The sequence below is a fragment of the Anarrhichthys ocellatus genome, unplaced genomic scaffold, assembly GCF_004355925.1.
Source record: "Anarrhichthys ocellatus isolate YVR2014 unplaced genomic scaffold, GSC_Weel_1.0 scaffold27, whole genome shotgun sequence".
Classification (NCBI taxonomy): domain Eukaryota; kingdom Metazoa; phylum Chordata; class Actinopteri; order Perciformes; family Anarhichadidae; genus Anarrhichthys; species Anarrhichthys ocellatus.
In genome coordinates this window covers 4,325,845-4,345,204 of record NW_022280057.1, presented here as the reverse complement: position 1 = coordinate 4,345,204, position 19,360 = coordinate 4,325,845, and the positions used below count along the sequence as shown (strand labels likewise).

Sequence of the window (19,360 nt, the reverse complement as noted above, 5' to 3'; positions counted from 1 at the left end):
TTATATAGAACTGTCTGTAACAGTAACTCTGTCTGTTTTGCCGACCTGTGACCTTTTCACAAACCGAGCAAACAGATCACTCACTGAAGAAGCTCTATTATCTTTACACAAGCACACTGTTATCAACTCTACTGTTTATCCACACTAATTAGAGCACTCCATCGTCGAGAGAGTTGCCTGGCAGTGTGTGTGTGTGTGTGTGTTTGTGTGTGTTGGCTGATGATGCTTGTTAAGCCCACAACAAGGCCACTAGAAGTGATGCAACAACAGAAAGGCAGCTTATCCACTCTCCACAGAAAGAAGAGAAATCAGTGACTGAGTTTATTTCAGTCAATGATGAACACAACAAGGAACTCTGTACTCAGATTGGCCACAGAGAGGCTTGGTTAATTGATTTAAAAGTCTCATACAGATGGCTATTAGACGTGTGCAGGAGGCAGCTGCACTCTTCAAGGTGTCTCGGAGTAGAGTTTGCAGCCCAGCGATATTTTAGAGATGAGAGTACTAGGGAAAGAGCCTTGGAGGAAAACACGCCAACTTCTTCAGAATTCAATCCCCCCTAATAGAAAAGCCACAGATTAGATGTGGGTAATGAAAACTCTAAAAGTGAATTTAAACAGAAAAATGCTCAACAGCAACAACCACTTAACCCTTTCATTATATTCACTCAGGCAAGGCAAATGAATGTAGGTAGAAAGGGAGTGCATGTTGACTGATGTCCAAGTCCTTTATACTTTCAAATGTTTTTCGGCATCAATCGCAAAGGGCTGTTTTACCTGACTCAGCTTTTTGTATTCACATTGTGCCTGCGGTGGTCTAGGACAGTCCGATCAATAGTTGTGATCACGAACAAATCTCTCCCAAATCCAGACACTAGAGAACCAAGATTAGACGCTGTGATCCAATCATTCTGCCTTTGAGATGGAGCTATGGACACAAATAGTAATTGGACCATTCGTGAAGACGTGAAGGTATTTTAATTAAACTCCATCAGGTAACCCCAGCTAGTAGTTTATTTATTCATAGTTATTAGAGCTATGCATTTTTTTTATTGTTTTAATCCAATTGTAAGTAAAGTCTATAATCGTATTTGTTTTTGTACTGTTGTCAGCTTCCAATTTTAGCTTTAAATTTGAACTAAAAAGATAGTTGTGTAGTGTAGCCTAGTTATTGTTTGTGGGACTCAGCGTAGTACCCTTGGTTGCAGTTCATGGCACCCTAGAGGGACCATTTCATTCACTTCAAATGGCTGTAACCTGAAGTAAGCCAAAACCATTGCACCTGCAGGGGAGCTTAACTGCCCCGTTGCGTGATGAGGATGCCTGGTTAGGCTCTGTGACGCAGACACACATCAGTACTAATGGGGAGTAACACTTCCAACACGCTAGTCAGCCACATCGGCATGTTGAGATTAACAGCCCACTCTGAGCCACTGTGGGGAAAAAAAATGAGAGCGTGTTCTTATAGTCTTTTATCCATTTTGTAGCCTATACACAATTCAGTCTTTTAGCAGTTAACTCAAAGTGGGTAGACGGTTCTAGTGATATATTCATTGCTAGGCATACAAGATAGCACTTTCTAAAAAGTGACAGCCTTTGAATCAAATATTAATTTGCTTTTCTGAAAGACCCCTTTTCAATATCTCGCCATAGCGTAGGTCTTAAGCACTGTCCATTTGGTTTGCTGTGAATTAGATAGACAGAAGAGACTTTTCTTGTTGGATCTGATACATGAACGCGTGTGTGTGTGTGTGTGTGTGTGTGTGTGTGTGTGTGTGTGTGTGTGTGTGGTACCGGACTGTGCATTTCCTGTGCAGGCATTCACCACACGCTTGTGCAAATACATGTGGGCTTGGACGTGCGTGCGACTAACTATCACTTCAAATGTGCGGTAGTTGTAGCTGAAGCCTTTTTCAAAAGGCCCTTTGATAATGGATGTATGATCTCCTGCTCGGGGTGTTTGACTGCTCCCCTCATGCTGCAATGAAGGACAGTCCATTTATCCATGTCTGGTCCCAGAGCCCCCAACTCTCCCTCAAAGATCGTGAACAAAGGGTATATTCTGTCACAGGAGCATGGAGGGGAGAGAAAAAAAGTGTGTGTGCATGTGTGTGAGAGGGCATTAAACTTGAAGTGTAGAGAAACCCATGCATACATCCAGTTGAATGGGCCCTGTGTGCCGGCGTCCTTTTTGTCCATCTGTGTGTGTGTGTGTGTTTGTGTGCGTCTGTCGTGTGCGCATGTAGCATCCCCCGACTCAAGGGGAATACCCACCAGATAATATGCCACTGCTCTCTGTAAAACTTTGTTCTGCACAAAGAGCCCGTTTCATGCTCGGCTCTTCAGAAGCTTATACATCAAAAAAATGCGACTGGGTGGGTTATGGGTTGCATTGTGACGGATTCGCTTGGGGCCTTTTTGTCCCTGGTTTGACTCATGGGAACCAGGTACTGGTGTGAGCTGTGAGTCTCGTCTTTCTGGTTTCAGTCATATAATCGTGTTGAATCCCACGTTATGAACAGACAGCATACATGTGAAGTCGTTGCCAGTCATTATAGCAACTGTCTTTGAATGCCGCATTTCCCAAAGGGGAGGTTCATTTTGCTCAGTAGATATTCCCACGTACTCCCAGGCCACTTTGATGCCTCTGTTGAAACCACAACGTCTTCAAGTGTTGAAGCAATCCTAAGAACACTAACCTCTCAACACAGGAGCATTCTGAGTATGTATTTTTACTAAATGTAACATATGTACTGTCATGCCCGTTCCCAGATCCCCCCCCCCCCCCTCACAGTTTGTTAGACACTTCATACAGTTTCATGTGCCAGATGTGAACAGATGTAAATAAAATTGCCTTGACTTGTAGCTACACTGTAATACACTGTGACTAAACGATTAATCAGACAATTAGTTCCTCAATTAATTGATTATCTGATTTGTCCAAGAATGTCCTAAATTAGTAAAAAAAAAAATGCTGTTTCCTAAAGCCCAAGGTGATGTCTTCAAATGAATTTTTTGTTTACCTTGTCCACACGTACAAGGGTATTTTTGTGAACTTGTTCTTCGTTTTCGGGCTTTTGTCCACACACAAACTGCTTTTTAGGTCACTGGAAACAGAGCTTTTGATTGACGATTTTCAGAAACTCTGCTTTCAGTGTTATTCTGTAGACGGGTTAAATAGAATACGGGGCTTGTACTGTCAGTGTGCGCTGTTATCTCCTTTGTGAGGCGGCACTAATGGGATGACATGTTGTGCAACAGCGGCATAAAGTACATCCATAAACCGCAGACGTGGCCAAATATTTACACATAAATGTACAGTTACTCTTCCACTGTATTGAGGAACAGAGGCTTCAGACAGAGCTGCGGAATTCACAGTTACATTATACAATGCAGCACTCCCACAACACAGACCCCGCATGCTTGTGTGTGTGCGGCACCTGACTAATGGCTTTGACTGTGCTTTAGTTGTGGGTTTTTTCAATTCGTTTTTTTGAGAAAAAAGGAAAAACTCTATTTACAAAAACACCCGTTGTACGTTTGAACTACGCGGAAGAAAAACGGTGAATATTCACATTTGAAAAGTGTAACCAATGATTTTTTTTGGGGTCATTTTTACTTGAGAAGTTACAATTAAGCAATCCTCAAAAACTTGCTGATTAACTATCAGGCCTGATGGCAATCATTGGGTTAACTCCTATACTGAACGATGACTTAGTTCCTATGCTGAAGGCCTCTTTGATCAGACCTTTATAGACCTCGACATAGAAGCATCAATCCAGTTTATATGTCGGGAGAATCATCTTTTGCTCCTCCACATTGCTCTGAAAAAATCTTTCTCCATCTATTGTTAATATAACTACTCTGGGCTTTACCTCTTGGGGACTTCACAAGATAAACTTAATCTCTACTTCTTGAGAGACCTCTTGAGAGACATGTTCATGTTCTGAAATCTAGACTGAAACAGGAGTTGCAGTGAAAATATGAACTCCATTTTAATTAAGGGAGGATTTAATCTTTAAATTTTTTATCTAACTTAACACTACCCTGCTGGGATCCAAACTCTACTGGGCCAATTTCAACTACGTTTCTGGTAACGCATTTAAAGAAATAGGACACTAGTTAAAAATAGCTTGCATTTTTCCCTTTTTTGACATTTAATTTTGAGACACTCTTTGGTATTTGGCACTCCAGAACCTCAGAACTCAGTGCCATGGCAGAAATAGTTTTGAATTGAGGTAATAAACCCCAAAACCATAAATCCTTACAGCTAATTTAAGAGAATATTACTTTCTAAATCTAGTGCAGAAGTTCAGGTTGCGTTCTCTTTTTAGATCAAAATATCCAAAGCATTGTGACGTGCATCACTGTGTGCATGCAGGGTGCTTCAGTGAACACGCTGTTTCTCTCTTTTCTTGTGCCAGTGATAAACAGTAGCCTTTCCAGAACCACGTCACGTTTTCTTTCTGCTTACTTGTCGGCTCTGCTTGGCCTTCCTCTTTCCATCCAGCACAATGCTCCATGCTTCATTGTGACACTTCACAGGCTGCGTGCCCATGGATAAAGGGAGAAAATTACACTGAAATGAGCCTGAAAACATGCTCAAGCACCCCTCGACAAAGCCAGCCAATCTTCTACTTGGCATTGTTCTGCACCCTAGCGCCCTCCCTTTTTCATCTCTCTTTTTCATCTCTCATTTTTTTTGTCCCCCTTGTGCTGTTTTTGCAGCACCACGCTGAGTAAATTAAATGTGTGCCACTTGTGACTGTGTTTCACACGAGCCGTTTTGGCTGGAGGTTGGAGTAAGTCTTTTGAATAGCTGTCATGTTCCCGAAGAAGTGCATAAAATGTTCGCATCAGTCTCCCCTACCCCAGCGAGTGACTTTAAATTGGTGGGATTTTTCAAGGACAGCCAGAACAGCATTCATATTCATGTGTGGTGATCAAATGCAAACGATTACCCATAGGATTTAGGCAGCAGCAACATTTCCTCTTTCTCCCAGATGTTTTAGTTCCCGTTTTAAGGACACGTTTTCCTGGCTGTGCAGGACCATAGTTTGAACATCAAAGCCAGAGCGACAGTGGATTTTGGCTCAGTAATGCAACACGAGCTGATATGATTTTGTAGTATAAAGCTCATCTTCCCTGGCTCAGAAAACTGTCCTTCTGTAATTACTGCTGCATTTGCTGTTTGATTTTGAGCATTTCCAAGAGCACTTTCGAGACGAACAGTATAGGATGTTGAACTCTAAAAGCAACACATTCTCCCACCAATGCATCAAATAACGCAGCATGGTCAGCGGAACTAAGCGTCAAATTATGACGCCCTACCCCTTTAATGCTGGTCAGTGATGGCGGGTCAATATTACAATGCTTTACATACATAGTACCTGTTCAGAATTTAGGCAACAAAACCAGGGTTGATTATAACTTGACTGACTAACGACACACTTGACTAGAAATTGACAAACATGCCGCATGATTAAGCGACACTAACGACTCACGTGAACTCATGTCAACTTTACAATTAGTTTTGCACGGGACGTGAACAGCAGTCTCCTGGACTAAAGTCCTGTGGTTGTTTGACCCATCCACCTCATTGTGTGGACTATCTCGCACTTTATGCCACGTCACTTGCTCTGCACATAATGCCGCCAGTGGGTAAAGTCGCCACGCCAAGGGCACTGCCCAAGCTACGTCATTTGACGCGTTGAGAATGAGAACTGGTTGGTTAAAGCATTGTGTATTTATTGCTTGACAGTAAACATACGCATTAAACAAGAAACATACAAAAAAACAACTTTTTACAGCAACACAACTTTCAAGTTGGTTTGAGACTGGAACATCTGATTACACCAGCATGTGCACACAAATTGGAGCAACATTCGTTTAACTGGTGGCAACAGTATTTCATGGTGGTACTGCACTGTATTGGGCCTTTTAATGATTAATAAAACAGCTGAAGACAAGCTGGTGATGCATTATTTATTGATTTGCCTTTGTTCAGTGAGCCCGTCTTCATCGCCTCTTCCTATGTGATGACACAGTCAATGCCTTTCTCTGCTCCAGCAACAAATCAATGACAGTCTGCCTGATCAGAGTGGGACACATCCCTAACACAACATCAGGCTACATATAAAATATTTAGATGGCGCAGAGGAAGACAGTAGAGCATGAACAGAGCAAAACGGGAGCAGGAAGCTCTGCAGAAGGAATGAGATGACTCCCACTCGGCAACCTTCTCCTCCTGGTTGTGTGTTTGATGTTGGCTCATATATGCAGTTCAAATAGGTTTCTTTTACTGTCTGCTAAGTTCCACTTTCTCTCCACTGTTCCTTTTGAGCACATTTCCATCCTCTTATACTTACTCTTCATCTCCCTCACTAATATTAGACATCTGTCCATCCCAGAAGTCATCTTTGGCCCCAATATGACTCAGTTTAATGATGGATCACTAATCCTTGTGTTCTCTCCCTTCTTTTTTTTGTCTTTTTTTAAAGTCCTGTGCTATTTTCTCAGTAGCACTCTCACACATTGGAGTTTTTTTTTAGAAGATGAGAAACTGGTCATTTATTTTGCTGCACAAAGTCTGGTTTGCACATCAAAAAGGATAGAAGGCTATTAGTGTTAGATATTCTTTACAAATAAGAAGTTTATTAATAATATATAGGGCCGAGCCAGTGTTAGCATGTTGTATCAGGCTATGCTTTCATCTGTGATCTGACACAGTTCACGAGAGCTGTTTGCCCCCCTACTGAGGAAATAAACAATGAATCATTTTACACTTACAGTTAATATTGCATCGTAAAGTAAAAGTGTTAATCCTGAATGTTACGTTACGGTCGATATGGTGACTTGTAGGATTCTGTGAAACCTGATTGTTAGGTGAATAAAAATTTCTTGTTGCATCACATCAACTTAAACTTCATTAGATGCGGATAAACTTGTTTAGCTACAATAAACTGGAGTACATTGTAAAGACAATCAAGCAGTTGGAAGATGAGCCGGTGGCCTTTCTTTTGAGGTAGATTCTATTTGAAAGACACTAACAAGGCTGTTGCTCAGCGCTGAATGGTATCTGACTGGCTGAGCTCTGTCTCAATGATTATCCAACACAGCGGTAGAGGAAGATCAGCCAGTGGCTCGAAGATGCCGATCCAGCTGGGTTACCTGCTAAATAAAACATTGGCTGATCCAGCAAGATTATCTGCTTGTTGCACTGGCTGTTTAACCATGCTGTTCAGTGTCTCTATATTCCCAAAATAACACTGACCCAATTATCAAAGTTTTGTTTGGTAAGAGTGAGAAGATTAATTTTCTGAGATTTATTTTCCAATATCCAATATTATGTCACTAAAAAGGACATTTTGCCAAGGAGACGAAAATATATACTAAAAATAATCAACCTCTACCAACAGGTACAGCCGTGGCTAACTGTTAGCAGCCAGTGCACTAGCTATTGGCACATGAATTGCCTTTTTACTACGTCTACTTTAATGTCGCACAGGCAAGGTGGAACCCACCACAAACAATGTAAAATAACACAATACAATATAGATATACAACAACAAGAAACATGACAATCTATCTTTATGTGATATTCCAAAAGAATATGAATTTATGATATTGTTACGGAGGTATTTACTTTTTGTGACTGTTGAAATTAGACTCATTGGAGAAACACTGATGCCTAATTCAAAAGCTGATGGAAGAAAATGTGCTCAGCGATAATGAAGCCCCCGTGAGAGTTTCAGCAGGGCGAGAGGGACAGCTGCTTGGTAGAAAGCCATTGTTGCTGTCTGTTTGGGTGAACCACAGAAATAGGCAGAATATGTTACACATTATGTGGTAGGTTAAAAACAACCGTTTGTTCAGCCTGGTGTGTTCCAAGGAAGTCCTCATGACGGACGCATCAGATACTGATGAGATCTGTCACATGTGTTATTGTCTCAGTAAGAGAATCGGTGATGTATGTACAGTGAGAGGCTGATGCTTAAATGATTGATGATTTTTAGAACAAATTTTGCATTGAAGCTGCTCACCCAACTCACTCCTCAAGGTCATACTGTTTTAAGACAGAATAGCAAATATGGGATTTTCCGAAATATAAGTAGGATCAGTATTAAGAACGTGTATACCGAAGCCTAAAATGGGAATACTTCTCCACAAAATGTGATCAAGGTTGTCCTCACTTGTCATATGTTGGCTTTGTTGGGGCATCTGCTGCTCATGAAACGAAGAGCAGCTCAGCAGCTGTGCAGGTTATTAGCGTAGCAGCCAAGCTCAGGACAACACTACCATGAAAGTGTTACTGCAGTCCTGCTGCTGTGTGGCTGAATTGAGCAAAGCTAACAGATTTTGAGCCTGACTTTGAGCCAACTCTGTAAAGTTGGAGGTTCTTAGTTAAAAGGCGAGCCCAGTCCTCCGAGTACAGACGCTATACGGAGAGCCTTGGAGCTGATAATTAAAAGTGCATCCGACTGAGGAAAGAAGTCGACAGTCATTAAGGTGAGAGGTTCAGCCTTATTGAACAGTCTACATAGGGACTGAGACCCGGCTGGCGCCCCCTTACAGAGGAGCTTGGTTAGGAGCCACACTGAACACCACAGTCCAAGTTCAATACATCACAAAGTCCCTCTCATTAATTTCACAATGCTAAACTTGTAATTTAATTTAGTGCGAATGTCACACTGAAGTGCTGTGTGCGACCGCAGCTCGCTCACACACCCGCTGCCACATCTTTGAAAGTTCACAGGATGAGATGCTGGCCATCAGCATGGGTGTTACTACAGCTCTCAGACAGATCCTTTTTTTCATGCATAGGCAGACAAGATAAGAATAACTTCTATTTGGTTCCAAAGAAAATTAGACTGTGGAGGCTTGTAATTCAGTCTGTAAAAGCAATTCATCAGTGTGAACAACCCAACAATCTGATTTCACAACATAGCTCATGTTATTGTGTATAATAGAACAGTGTTAGTGTCAAGACAAGGAAGGAGGGGGTGTCTTGTATTTGCATCTAAGCATAATCTCTCCAAAATAAACATTTAGTTATGTGATTAAATTGGAACCCACCTAATGTCAGTAATAATCTACTCATGCCAGCAGAAAAAAACAGACAATGCCACCTGCTATTTGTAGATAGTCGAATAGAGTGTAATAGTATAAAACAGTAAGGGAATGCAGTAAATGAGCAAAACTCTTAAAATGAATGAAAACGTAATATTCCATGGTAACGTTGGTCGTTTCTTTTGTGAACAATGCAGACTTGTCTTGTGTTACATTCCAGATAAAACAACAAAAAAGACCTGCTCTTCTCACGCTGGGAAAAAATGCTGATGGTTGACGTACAATGTTTGTATTCTGCTGTGAGTAAGGTCATACCAGGAAACGGGGCGAGGATGTGTGAGTTTCCCTGGCGATACAAAGTGGCTCCTGTGTGTTGCTGTGTAGCTGATAATGAGCATAGACGTGTGTGTGTGTGTGCTGAGCTAATTCTGGAAGAGGCAACCAACGCCCTTTCTCATAAAACATTCACCCCAAGAAGTTCTGTGTTTTCCAAAAAGTTCCCACCGAAACGCTTTCTAGCTTTTTGACATCGTGTCATCAAAAAGAAGGATGTGGCAAATTGGTTTCATGTGATTTGTGTAACACCAGCATTGTCATCTGATATCCATTCGTTAAGTGCTTATTTTGAATATTAATAGTGTTTACGGTGTTTGGTCTGTTCTGTTCCGTCAAAGCCTTGACAGTTCATTTACCTAGGTAGAGTTGACTGAGCACAGCGACAGTCTCGGTTCAGGCCGGATAATTGAATATAGTGAACTTGTCATCACTCTTGTCCTTTGTGTTTTATTTCAGCCAAACTGTGTGAGCGGTGTTCAGAACTCATTAGCCTGTGTACATTTTACCACTGACATTTATCTGTGCCTGGTATTCCTTTTTTTGGCATGTTAATAGTGGATTTGTGGTGGACTAGAAAAAGCAAGTCATTTTATTTTATTGGACCAAGACAGAAAGGGTGTTGATGGAATGTCTAATTGTATTTGTCAAGTATTAAGTGGGATTGTGACCAGAAAGGGGTCGGCCCCTACAGCAGCTAGAAGAATGTGGTTTGGAAAAGTGAAGGACAGCTAATGCCAAGGTGCATTTGTGGAATTTGTGCTGCTGCAGAGTAGCCAACAGTAGAGGATTGAACTGGGCGGATCCCGGTGGCCACCAGCAGGAAACTGTGGTTGTGAGAACTTTTCTTGAATTAGTTGAGATAAAATAAATATATATGACTCAATCAGGGCTATAAAGTGTTTGTTGACTAGTCTATGTAAATGGGGTACGGCTTGTCTGTAATCCTTAAAGACATACTTTAACGATGGAATCTATGAATAAACCTGACTTGACTTGATCAAATGTTGACATGCACGCTTAGTATCAGGGTCAGAGAGACCTCATTCACAAGCACAAATGTTATGCTAACGTCTTATCTGTTTGCCAGACCAGACTGTGGTCAGAAAGGTCTTTTATCTACATCAAAGGCTCGTTGCTGCTCAACATATGTTGCTCACACAAGATTAGCTTCATCTTCTCCCAAAAATCACTGGCTAAAGTGGAAAAAAATCAGTATATCAATATAAAGTTTTACTTTTGAAGCAGTGCTTCTGCCAGACTGCAAGTGAAGTTGGAGAAGTTCAAGTACAACCTTTGGGTAAATGACACCAGACAAGATGAAGAAAAGGCACATTATTTGTGTTGGATCAATTATTACATCTGAGCTTTTAACCACATGAATCCCTTCACTTTTTGTTTCATGCTATGCTCCCAATTATCACATTCATCCCTTTTGTCTGTTAGGTTTTACTCAGCAGTGAAGTGACAAATATATAAACTAGCCGAACTGCGGTGTCTGGCTTCTAGCAGGGTACTCTCATCAAAGTGAAATCACTGTCTGTCTCTTACCAGAGTGTGTTTCGGACCTGTGAGGGAGGGACAGAACATCTGAGTTATTTATATTCACAGGTTGGATATTTTTCCCTGGGTGTCCTCCTGACTGTCTTTACTTTTCCGACTCCCACAGGAAGAGAATTGTGGGCTGGAAACCTAATTCTTTGTAGTAGCTTAAAACTAAAGTAGGCAGAAAAGCACCAAGTGAGAAAGCCTTGTTGTTATGCTGTTCACAGGTTAATGATAAACCTGTTTCCATGTTGTGTGCAGTATTTTCCTTTGAAGTCAGAGGGACCTCTTTGGCATCACCAGCCCATGTAGCCACATGTATGAATGTGCTGACCCCTGGTTTTCACTGCCACACCTGTTTCTATTCAGAGGATCCAAATGTTCCACTCAGATGAAAGAGTTTCCTTTTGTGAAAACATTGTGAAGGTTAAAGGAGACATCCACTTTTTACATTGTTGGTTGGGTCAATCCATCCGGTCTGTGTGGTGCTTGAGGGGTGTGTTGTTGGGGTTGCTGCAAGAATACGGGGCTCTGAGGTATCGATACGAGCCATTTGGTGCTTATATAACCGGAGAGAGAGCTGTGTCTGTTTTCTCAGCATGAATCAAGCACATTTTCAGTGAGTGTTGAGCTTTACCTGGGTTATCTCTTGTCACCGCTTCTCTTTGTGGTCTTCATCGACAAGATCTCAATTGTCTGGGTTTGGGGACCTCAGAATCGCCTCTGTGCTCTTTGCAGATGATGTGGTTCTGTTGGCTTTATCAGACTGTGACCTCCAGCACACGCTCGGCAGTTTGCAGCCAAGTGTCAGTTGAGGTGGTTTAGGCCTCTGATCAGGATGTCTCCTGGGAGCCCTTTGGAGGTTTTCCTAGACCCCGAAGTAGACCCAGAACATGCTGGAGGAATTATACATCTCATCTGGCTTGAGGACCTGGAAGGAGTTGTTGGGGAAAGAAATGTCTGGTAGCTCTGGGCGATAAATCGATCTTATAAATTACTTTGAATTTATAATTAAATAATGGATTTTCACTATAATTTGGGTAATTACGGAGTAGAACTGGCACTGCTTGCCTGTGCTCGCATAGTTAATAGTAAACAGGTGAGTTCTCTTCAGACACAGGTAAAGAAATCAACATGGCTGCATGTGCTCTCCTCAGCAACCTCGAGCAAAAACACTGTCCTCTGTAAAGTTTATCTAAAGTCTATGGCAACTAAAAGCAGCAGCTCGACTAACTGATTCCAGCCTCTCAACCAGATGGAATATGGAGCTGGATGACCCTCTTGCTGGTTCCCCGTCAGCTGCAACAGCAACGGAGAACAGAGTTGCGTACAAGACAGGGACGGTGTGTCTGCATTGCTCGACCGTTGTGGGGTATGTGAATGGAAACGCATCCAACGTGCTAACGCACATTCGCAGTAATCTGGCCAAGAAATATCCCTCCATCGCAAGTGCCATGTCAGGGTTAGCTGTAACGCCTGGACTACTTTGATTAGCCTGCTGCCATGGCCACCCTGCCCCAGATATACAGCAGAAAATGGATGGATGGAAGTCAACGATCAGCAATGTATTCCAAGAGTAACTCTATGATAATGATTTAAATTACCATATAGATTGTAGAGTAGAGTAGAGAGTTTTTCTCATACATATTTGTTATCCTGCCACAGAATTCACTCATTTAACCTGAGTCCAGATATGACAGGGCAGTGATGGCAATCTTTAATCAAATTGGTGAAGGCATGTTCATATGTTTTTTTTTTTTTTACTTACTGGTTGCCAACCTGCTTTCGTCTGTTTTAGTAAGTTTCTACATATATTTCTACAGCTACTAGAGAATGACTGAGCTTTGTTTTCTCACATCAGAGTAGATACAAATTGGCTGCTCTTCAAAGGCCCTGAAAACCTACTGTTGAGTTTTTGTTGAAAAAGATTCCACTATCAAAGTCTGATATAGCACAACATCACATTGTCAGCGGTCGTCTGGGGAACATGGGAAATGCATCACTAAGCAAAATAAGTTGCCTTGAAAGTCAGGGTTTGATTTCCAGAATCTGTTAGTGTCGAGTGTTTTGATTTTGGCTTTAAACTTGAACTCTCAATGTCCCTTAATTTCAGGGCTTTGTTTTGACATCAGACCCTTTTATGGGTTTCCTCTTCGAGATTCACCAGTGAGGTAAGATTTGTAGTTTAATCAATAAAAGTCATAATTCTGAAAGCCATAAAACTAGACTATATGTTGTCACCAAGTACTGTATACTGCACCTGCTTGCAGAATAGAAAGACATATTGTAGTCTATTCTAATTCATGTCACGTGCACAAGGCTGTAAGATTTGTTGGGTGATCACATTATCTGTTTGTAACTGCTAATTGATATGATCACTGAAATAAACCATTCTCACTGGTCATTATGTAGCAGCAGTAGCAGATAATTGTGAGCTGTCATAGACACTAATCTCACATTTATATTTAGGTATTAGACATTAACTGACACATACATCCTGACCGAGTGAATGAGTGCAGCGCCAATGATAACTGTTTATTAGGACGATGTTTATCTGAAGTGTAGAAACAAAATAGAAATAAAAAAACTGTTAACTGTTATTAACCGTGTACGGTTTGAAAACACAATGTAAATTCAAATGTATTTTTCAGAATTAAAAGGTTTTGCCTCTCTTTGTATTTGTCTCTTTTGTCTGATAAAGAGACTACTTACTTACTTACTTGGCATTCAGAGGAGATGAAAACTTGTTGCACCACTTTGTCATCCATTGACAGGCCTGTTCTCTTCTTATTGTCTCTTATTGGGCAATCATAATGGTTCCTCGTGGCACATCGATGCACATCAATGATTAAGAGACGGTGGATGACAGGAGGAGAGATTGGCAGCAAGCAGCGATGTTGTTCGTAATTAATCGTGGTTTTGTTTGCACAACTCATGTGAATTAGTTAATGTGCCAAATAATGAGCTGTATTGAAAATGAATGAATGCTTACGGAGTGATTTTATAAACAATGAACGAAGTGATTACACAAATATCATTTTTCCTCTGTGTTTTCATCTGTATTCACGTAAAACATTCCACATGGTCCAAGAAATGTCAAAGCAACCAAATAGTTGATATGCAGGAACATCAAAAATATCAAACACAACAACACTGTCTTAGTGTTTTACCGAATAGTACAAAATCCCCAGTATTCAGAATCTGGAGGCATTTTCTACACAGCTGCTCAACACAGTCTGTTTTGCAAAGTCTTCTCCGCTCACTAGATTCCCTCCTGAACAGGTTGGGAACAATTGCTTATTAGGACCGACACGATGGGTTATGAGTCCTGTATTCTCCGAATATTTCATGCTGACAAAAAAGTAGCACCGCACCTGGCTGGCCCTCAAGTAAACAAAGCCCTGATTGTTCATGGTGGGACTTCTTCTGTGTTGACTGCATGCTGTTGCCTTTGTTTAGCTGCCTACTGGTGTAAATATTTAACTGTCGCCTCTCTGAGGCCAGATCTCACTTGAATTCCTGTTGTTAGTAATATACAATCTGAGGCATTCTATGAAGTGTAATACGCCGGAAGTAGTGATCAAATCTCTTCAAGGTTGTAAATACATTGTTTTTTTGTTTTTTGTTTTTTTGAATGTGTGTGCAGGACTTCCTTTTCATTTTTTGGAAATGGAGGGTATTTTGAAAGATTATGTTGTCCCTCTTGGCTTAAAACAAATCTGATTTATTTTCACTATATGAAATTATAATATGAAAATAATGTGTCGAAAAGGAAGCGATTGGCTGTGAGGAGTAGGAGGGCTACCTTATTTCTGAATGACTAGTTCTTAGATAGTAGGCAACATGACGTGACATAATGTGTTCCATATGACCGCATTGTCTTTACATTGTTTTTTTTACCAGAAGAATTACTTATGAAATCTCCACCTCGAGCACCTATAGAACACCCAGTGTGTGTGTGTTTGGGAGACATGAGTTCAGCATGTGGGTCTGTCACAGACTATTGCTTGTCATTGCTGCCATCCGCAGCCTACTGTGAAATAATTGTCTGTTTTGAACTCGAACATGTGGTTTCATGCTAATCTGACTTGTTTTCTCATTATCCCCCCCCAACCCTTCCCCTTCTATCCCTCCCTCTCCGCATCTCTGTCTCACCATCTCTCCCTCTCCAGCCCAGCGTCGTCCACAGTGGTGCTGCTCATTGCTAACTAGGCTGCCTCCGAGCCCACAGGTACGTTCCCTCCCCCCTCCTCTTCCTCCACTTCATGCTCTATTTTTAACTCCACTCTGCAGGATCCTTCCCCATGATTCTGCCTCTCCAACCCCAACTTGCATCCCTGTCAGCACCTAACTACCATTCCAGCCGAGTGGTAGGAGTCTGTGGACCAACCCCAATTTATTAATTTATGCCCATGCTTACTCTTCTATTTTGTGTGTGTGTGTGTGTGTGTGTGTGTTGAAGAAGCGCTGCCTCAACCTAATTTGTATGCTTTACAGTATGAGAGGGCACATTTTTTGTTTCCATAAGATTAGATGCTCTTTTCAGCTCGAGATTTATCCTCTTTTTACATCATATTAGTAGAAGTATAAATGAAGTGTAAAATGATGATAACATAGTGGGGGAGTTGAGGTAGAATATGGAAGGGATGAAAGAGGAGGGAGGATATAACCAAGGTCATGATTAGGATTCAAAGGCTCAATGTACATGTGATGCACCGAAACCTACTGAGAGCCACACTGACTTAAAAGACTGGATTAGCAGTGGATACATTCATTCATGTCTGAAGGGGTTTGCTTTGTTAAGCTGCCACCTTGCCTCGCATGGAGCCCGGCAGCCGCCTCGGCCCCCCCGCTGAGTGGAAACATAATGCACTTGTTGGACTGTATAGCTGGAGTCCGGGGCCTCCTCAGCCCCCCCGACTCAGCCTCTTGTCTTTTAAGACCGCTCGACTGGCTTTTACCCGGTGCATATCCTCCTGACAAGAGCTTACAACACATAACCTCCTCCAGCGGATGAGTGCCGCGCTCTCGAAGCTATCTGTGTCTGTGTGGAAAAAGCTTTTTCACTTTATTATACACAGGTTGAGTGGGTGTGCATTTCTCTCACAAAAACAATTGTTGTTGAAGTTATTTACGTGTCTGTGATGGTAATGAATAGCTTGAAATGGATTGGACTTAGCATAGCTGTGAAAGCTTGACTTTACCTTAGTGACATTTATATATATATATATATATATATAAACGTCACGTATATTTATTTTGAATTTTTTGATATCTGTTTTTGCAAAAATAAGTTAAAACATTGTTATTATAGAGAATAACTGTATTAGGATGATGCAGCTTGCAGATGAAGCTTACAGATGCAGCTATAGCTTTCCAGGTGGCATGAGTGTTTTATCTCAACCCATCGTAGGGGATCCCTTAATAGACATGAAGTAAATGAAGTCATGCATCATTTATTCTCAGTGATATACTTTATATTTAGTGGTTGTCACACTTGGGCTTGCAAGGCTTATTGGACGACTACAGACTAAAGAACAATCTATTTTTCTTGTGAGCAAAGGGGTTTAGTTCCCATGGTTACACTGTTTGTCTTTGATGTGAAGCATTTACGTCTACTATGAACTTGATCAAGGTTGTCTTTGATAAAGAAGGGAGGAGGGACAGAGAGAGAGAAAAGGAATATGGAAAAGGCTAGATCGAGGCTCATTTAAAAGTCATTGAAGCCAGGCTTCGGCCTATTGGCGAGCATTGTTTGATTTTAATGATGGCCTCTCAAGAACAGATTACACTTTAAGTACCTGCTGACTTAAAAGATGAATTTCCATTTTCTGTTGTGTGATACAGACAATTGAGAGGGCTGGCCATGTCTTGATGTGAACAACATTTTGTCAACACGGTCTGACTTGGTAATGATCCTTGTCTGTGCTCCCAGATGTGTCATTTAGGACTAAGGACAGACCTGCCTCGCATTATTCCTCCCTGACTTTCCCATGCAGAACCTATACGCTGGTAAACAGCTATGAGAGAATCCATTTGTCAAACTCACAGTCCTTCACGGCTATAGACAACGGCTGTCAATGGGAGGCTTTTGAGTTATTATGTGCCTTACCAAAAGGAGCATGCAGCCTGTTTGTTTTTTTTGGAGAGGTTTCTGAAGGATTTTACGCACACAAGCACTCAAATACACACACACACACACACACACACACACACACACACACACACACACACACACACACACATTTACTCTCTGCCCTCTCTTTGTCGAGGAACATCACACACTCTCCGAGTGCTCAGTCTTTGCCTGTCAAGGAGGAACACTCTGCAGCAAATGCAAAAGGCCAAGCAGTGCATTCTGGGATAATGCACACAGTCACGCTGCCAAAGTTGTGATGTTGCATGCTGCACTTAGTATAGGATTTGAATGAACCGCAATCATTTCAGTGCACTCCCATGCTTTACGATACAGCCCATTCAAATTTTTTAAATTGCTCAATCATAAAACCATGCCCTTTTAATAATCAGTCTATGACCCACTCTTTTTTCCCTGTGTTGTTCCTCTATGCTAAGTGGTAAATATAGCAGGAATGCAACTTTTTATGTAAACTTAGGTACTTCCAATGATCGACCCATTCTGTCTTGGACATATTTTAGGTGAAAGCAGGAGTCCCAACTAGCTGTGTTAGCAGTACCCTTGTAAATTGGTTCTCCTCTATGAGCCACAAGGGTCTCTCTGTCTCTCATCTTTCTGCTCCACTTTGACTTCCCCCTTCTCTGCTCTCCATCTTTTTCCTCTGATGTCAGTTTCTCACTCATCTTCATTTATGCCCTCTTTTATGAGCCTGGCAAAAGCATAAATAGATCATTAATAACATAGAGGCAAGTTTTTTTTCATTTCATTTCCCTTCCTCTCCGCTTGTCTCATCCCTCCTCCCTCCTCTGCTGCTGTGCCTTCTGACAGCCGAGGTACCCTGCAGCCTGCCTTGGCCAGGTACTGCACTAGATGAAAGGTTTGCAGCCAAAGCTCTCGTTCAAAGATGCCTTCTGCTGCATCCCTGCTCTCCATGGGCACTCAGTTGTCCCTGCCAGGCAGATGGAGAGAAAGAGGGCAAGGGAAGGAGAGGGAAAGAAGGGCAAAAGAGTGAAGGAAAGATTACCAGACACAAACGTAGAGAAAGAGAGAGTGAGATCTTGAAAATATGCCTTACATCAGATCCGGAAGTGGCACCTGGTCTCTGTAGATGATCAAAGAAGCTCAGGTGAGTGCAGCTAGGGGAAGCGACGTGGCCCTGCTTTTTACTCGGCTTCCAGTTTGAAGCTCCTCTCATACATCCGTACTCAGTCTGGGCATCGCCACGGGACATGAACAGGTTTTTGAAATCATTCCTAACATGTTTTCATCACCTGACGTCTCGGATTCACACTGAGGTCTGGCTTCAGTTGAAGAAGTAACATCTTGTGCCTTCAACAAAATCCACTGAACTTCATCCCTCAAGGTGAAAATTTAAATGGCTTGTTTGGCTTCAGCGCCCGATCAAGTCTGCGCTGATGTCCGAACATATTTATTCTGGATTTGTTTTTATCAGTTTGCTACAATGTAAGCAAGCTGCTCTCCCTCATGCTGAAACATATGGATCAAAGAGCAGAGCAAGTAACATTTGTTGTCTCTGTGAAAGAGAAGTTTGATCTTGAGGAAAAACATGTTATCTCGACACATGGAAATAACACATGGACATGACACATGGACATGACAAATTCCTTCTCCTCAAACTAATCGATAGGATGTGCTGATTCCCCAATTGAAATGGTATTGGCTTGCCACACAGGAGATGGGTCTTGCTTGTGCTCCACTACGTGGCAGTTCTCCAGTTACCATTTTATTCTTGTCAAAATCGTCTGCTGCCTCAGCTTCCAAACTGTTTTACAAGCCGTTACTGGACCAAATCAAAACCCAGCGTTGTGCTTGCAGGCCCAAACATACATTTATTAGCTTCTGTCAGAAAAGTCATTGCCTGGGAATAATTGGAAACTTTAAGCATAAAAGAGATATCGTGTTTGCCGTCAGAATGTAAACGATTTGTTTCTTTGAAATAAACATCGTGATAGCATTGTCCTCCGGGATTAGAAAGAGGACAAGCGGGGGATCTTTGGTATACCTACATAAATCTTGTCTGAAGACAAGCTAGATAATGCACTGCAGGTCTGAGCTGGGAGATTTAGCCTCTGGATGCTGCGGTGACGGGAGATACAGAGGGGAGGCAGTGCGGGCACTAAAATAACTGACAGTTGGTCATTACGAAAGACGCAGGTGGGCCAAAAATCAATCGCGCCGAGACTGGCCTGGACTGTTGACAGATGCCTGACGTCTGCTTGATGAAGAGCTCCGCTGTTCCTCTGAGTGATGGAGAGGA

The 19,360-nt window shown here is 41.9% G+C and overlaps 1 protein-coding gene across 2 annotated transcripts in view; it reads left to right on the top strand.

Annotated features, from left to right (window-relative positions):
• mid2 (midline 2) overlaps window positions 1-19,360 on the top strand; it is a 132,332-nt gene that overhangs the window by 14,779 nt on the left and 98,193 nt on the right. For both annotated transcript variants that reach the window (XM_031862711.1, XM_031862709.1), the window contains exon 2: window positions 15,119-15,177. The gene's annotated coding sequence lies outside the window, so the exon portion shown is untranslated. The remainder of the gene's footprint in view (window positions 1-15,118; window positions 15,178-19,360) is intronic.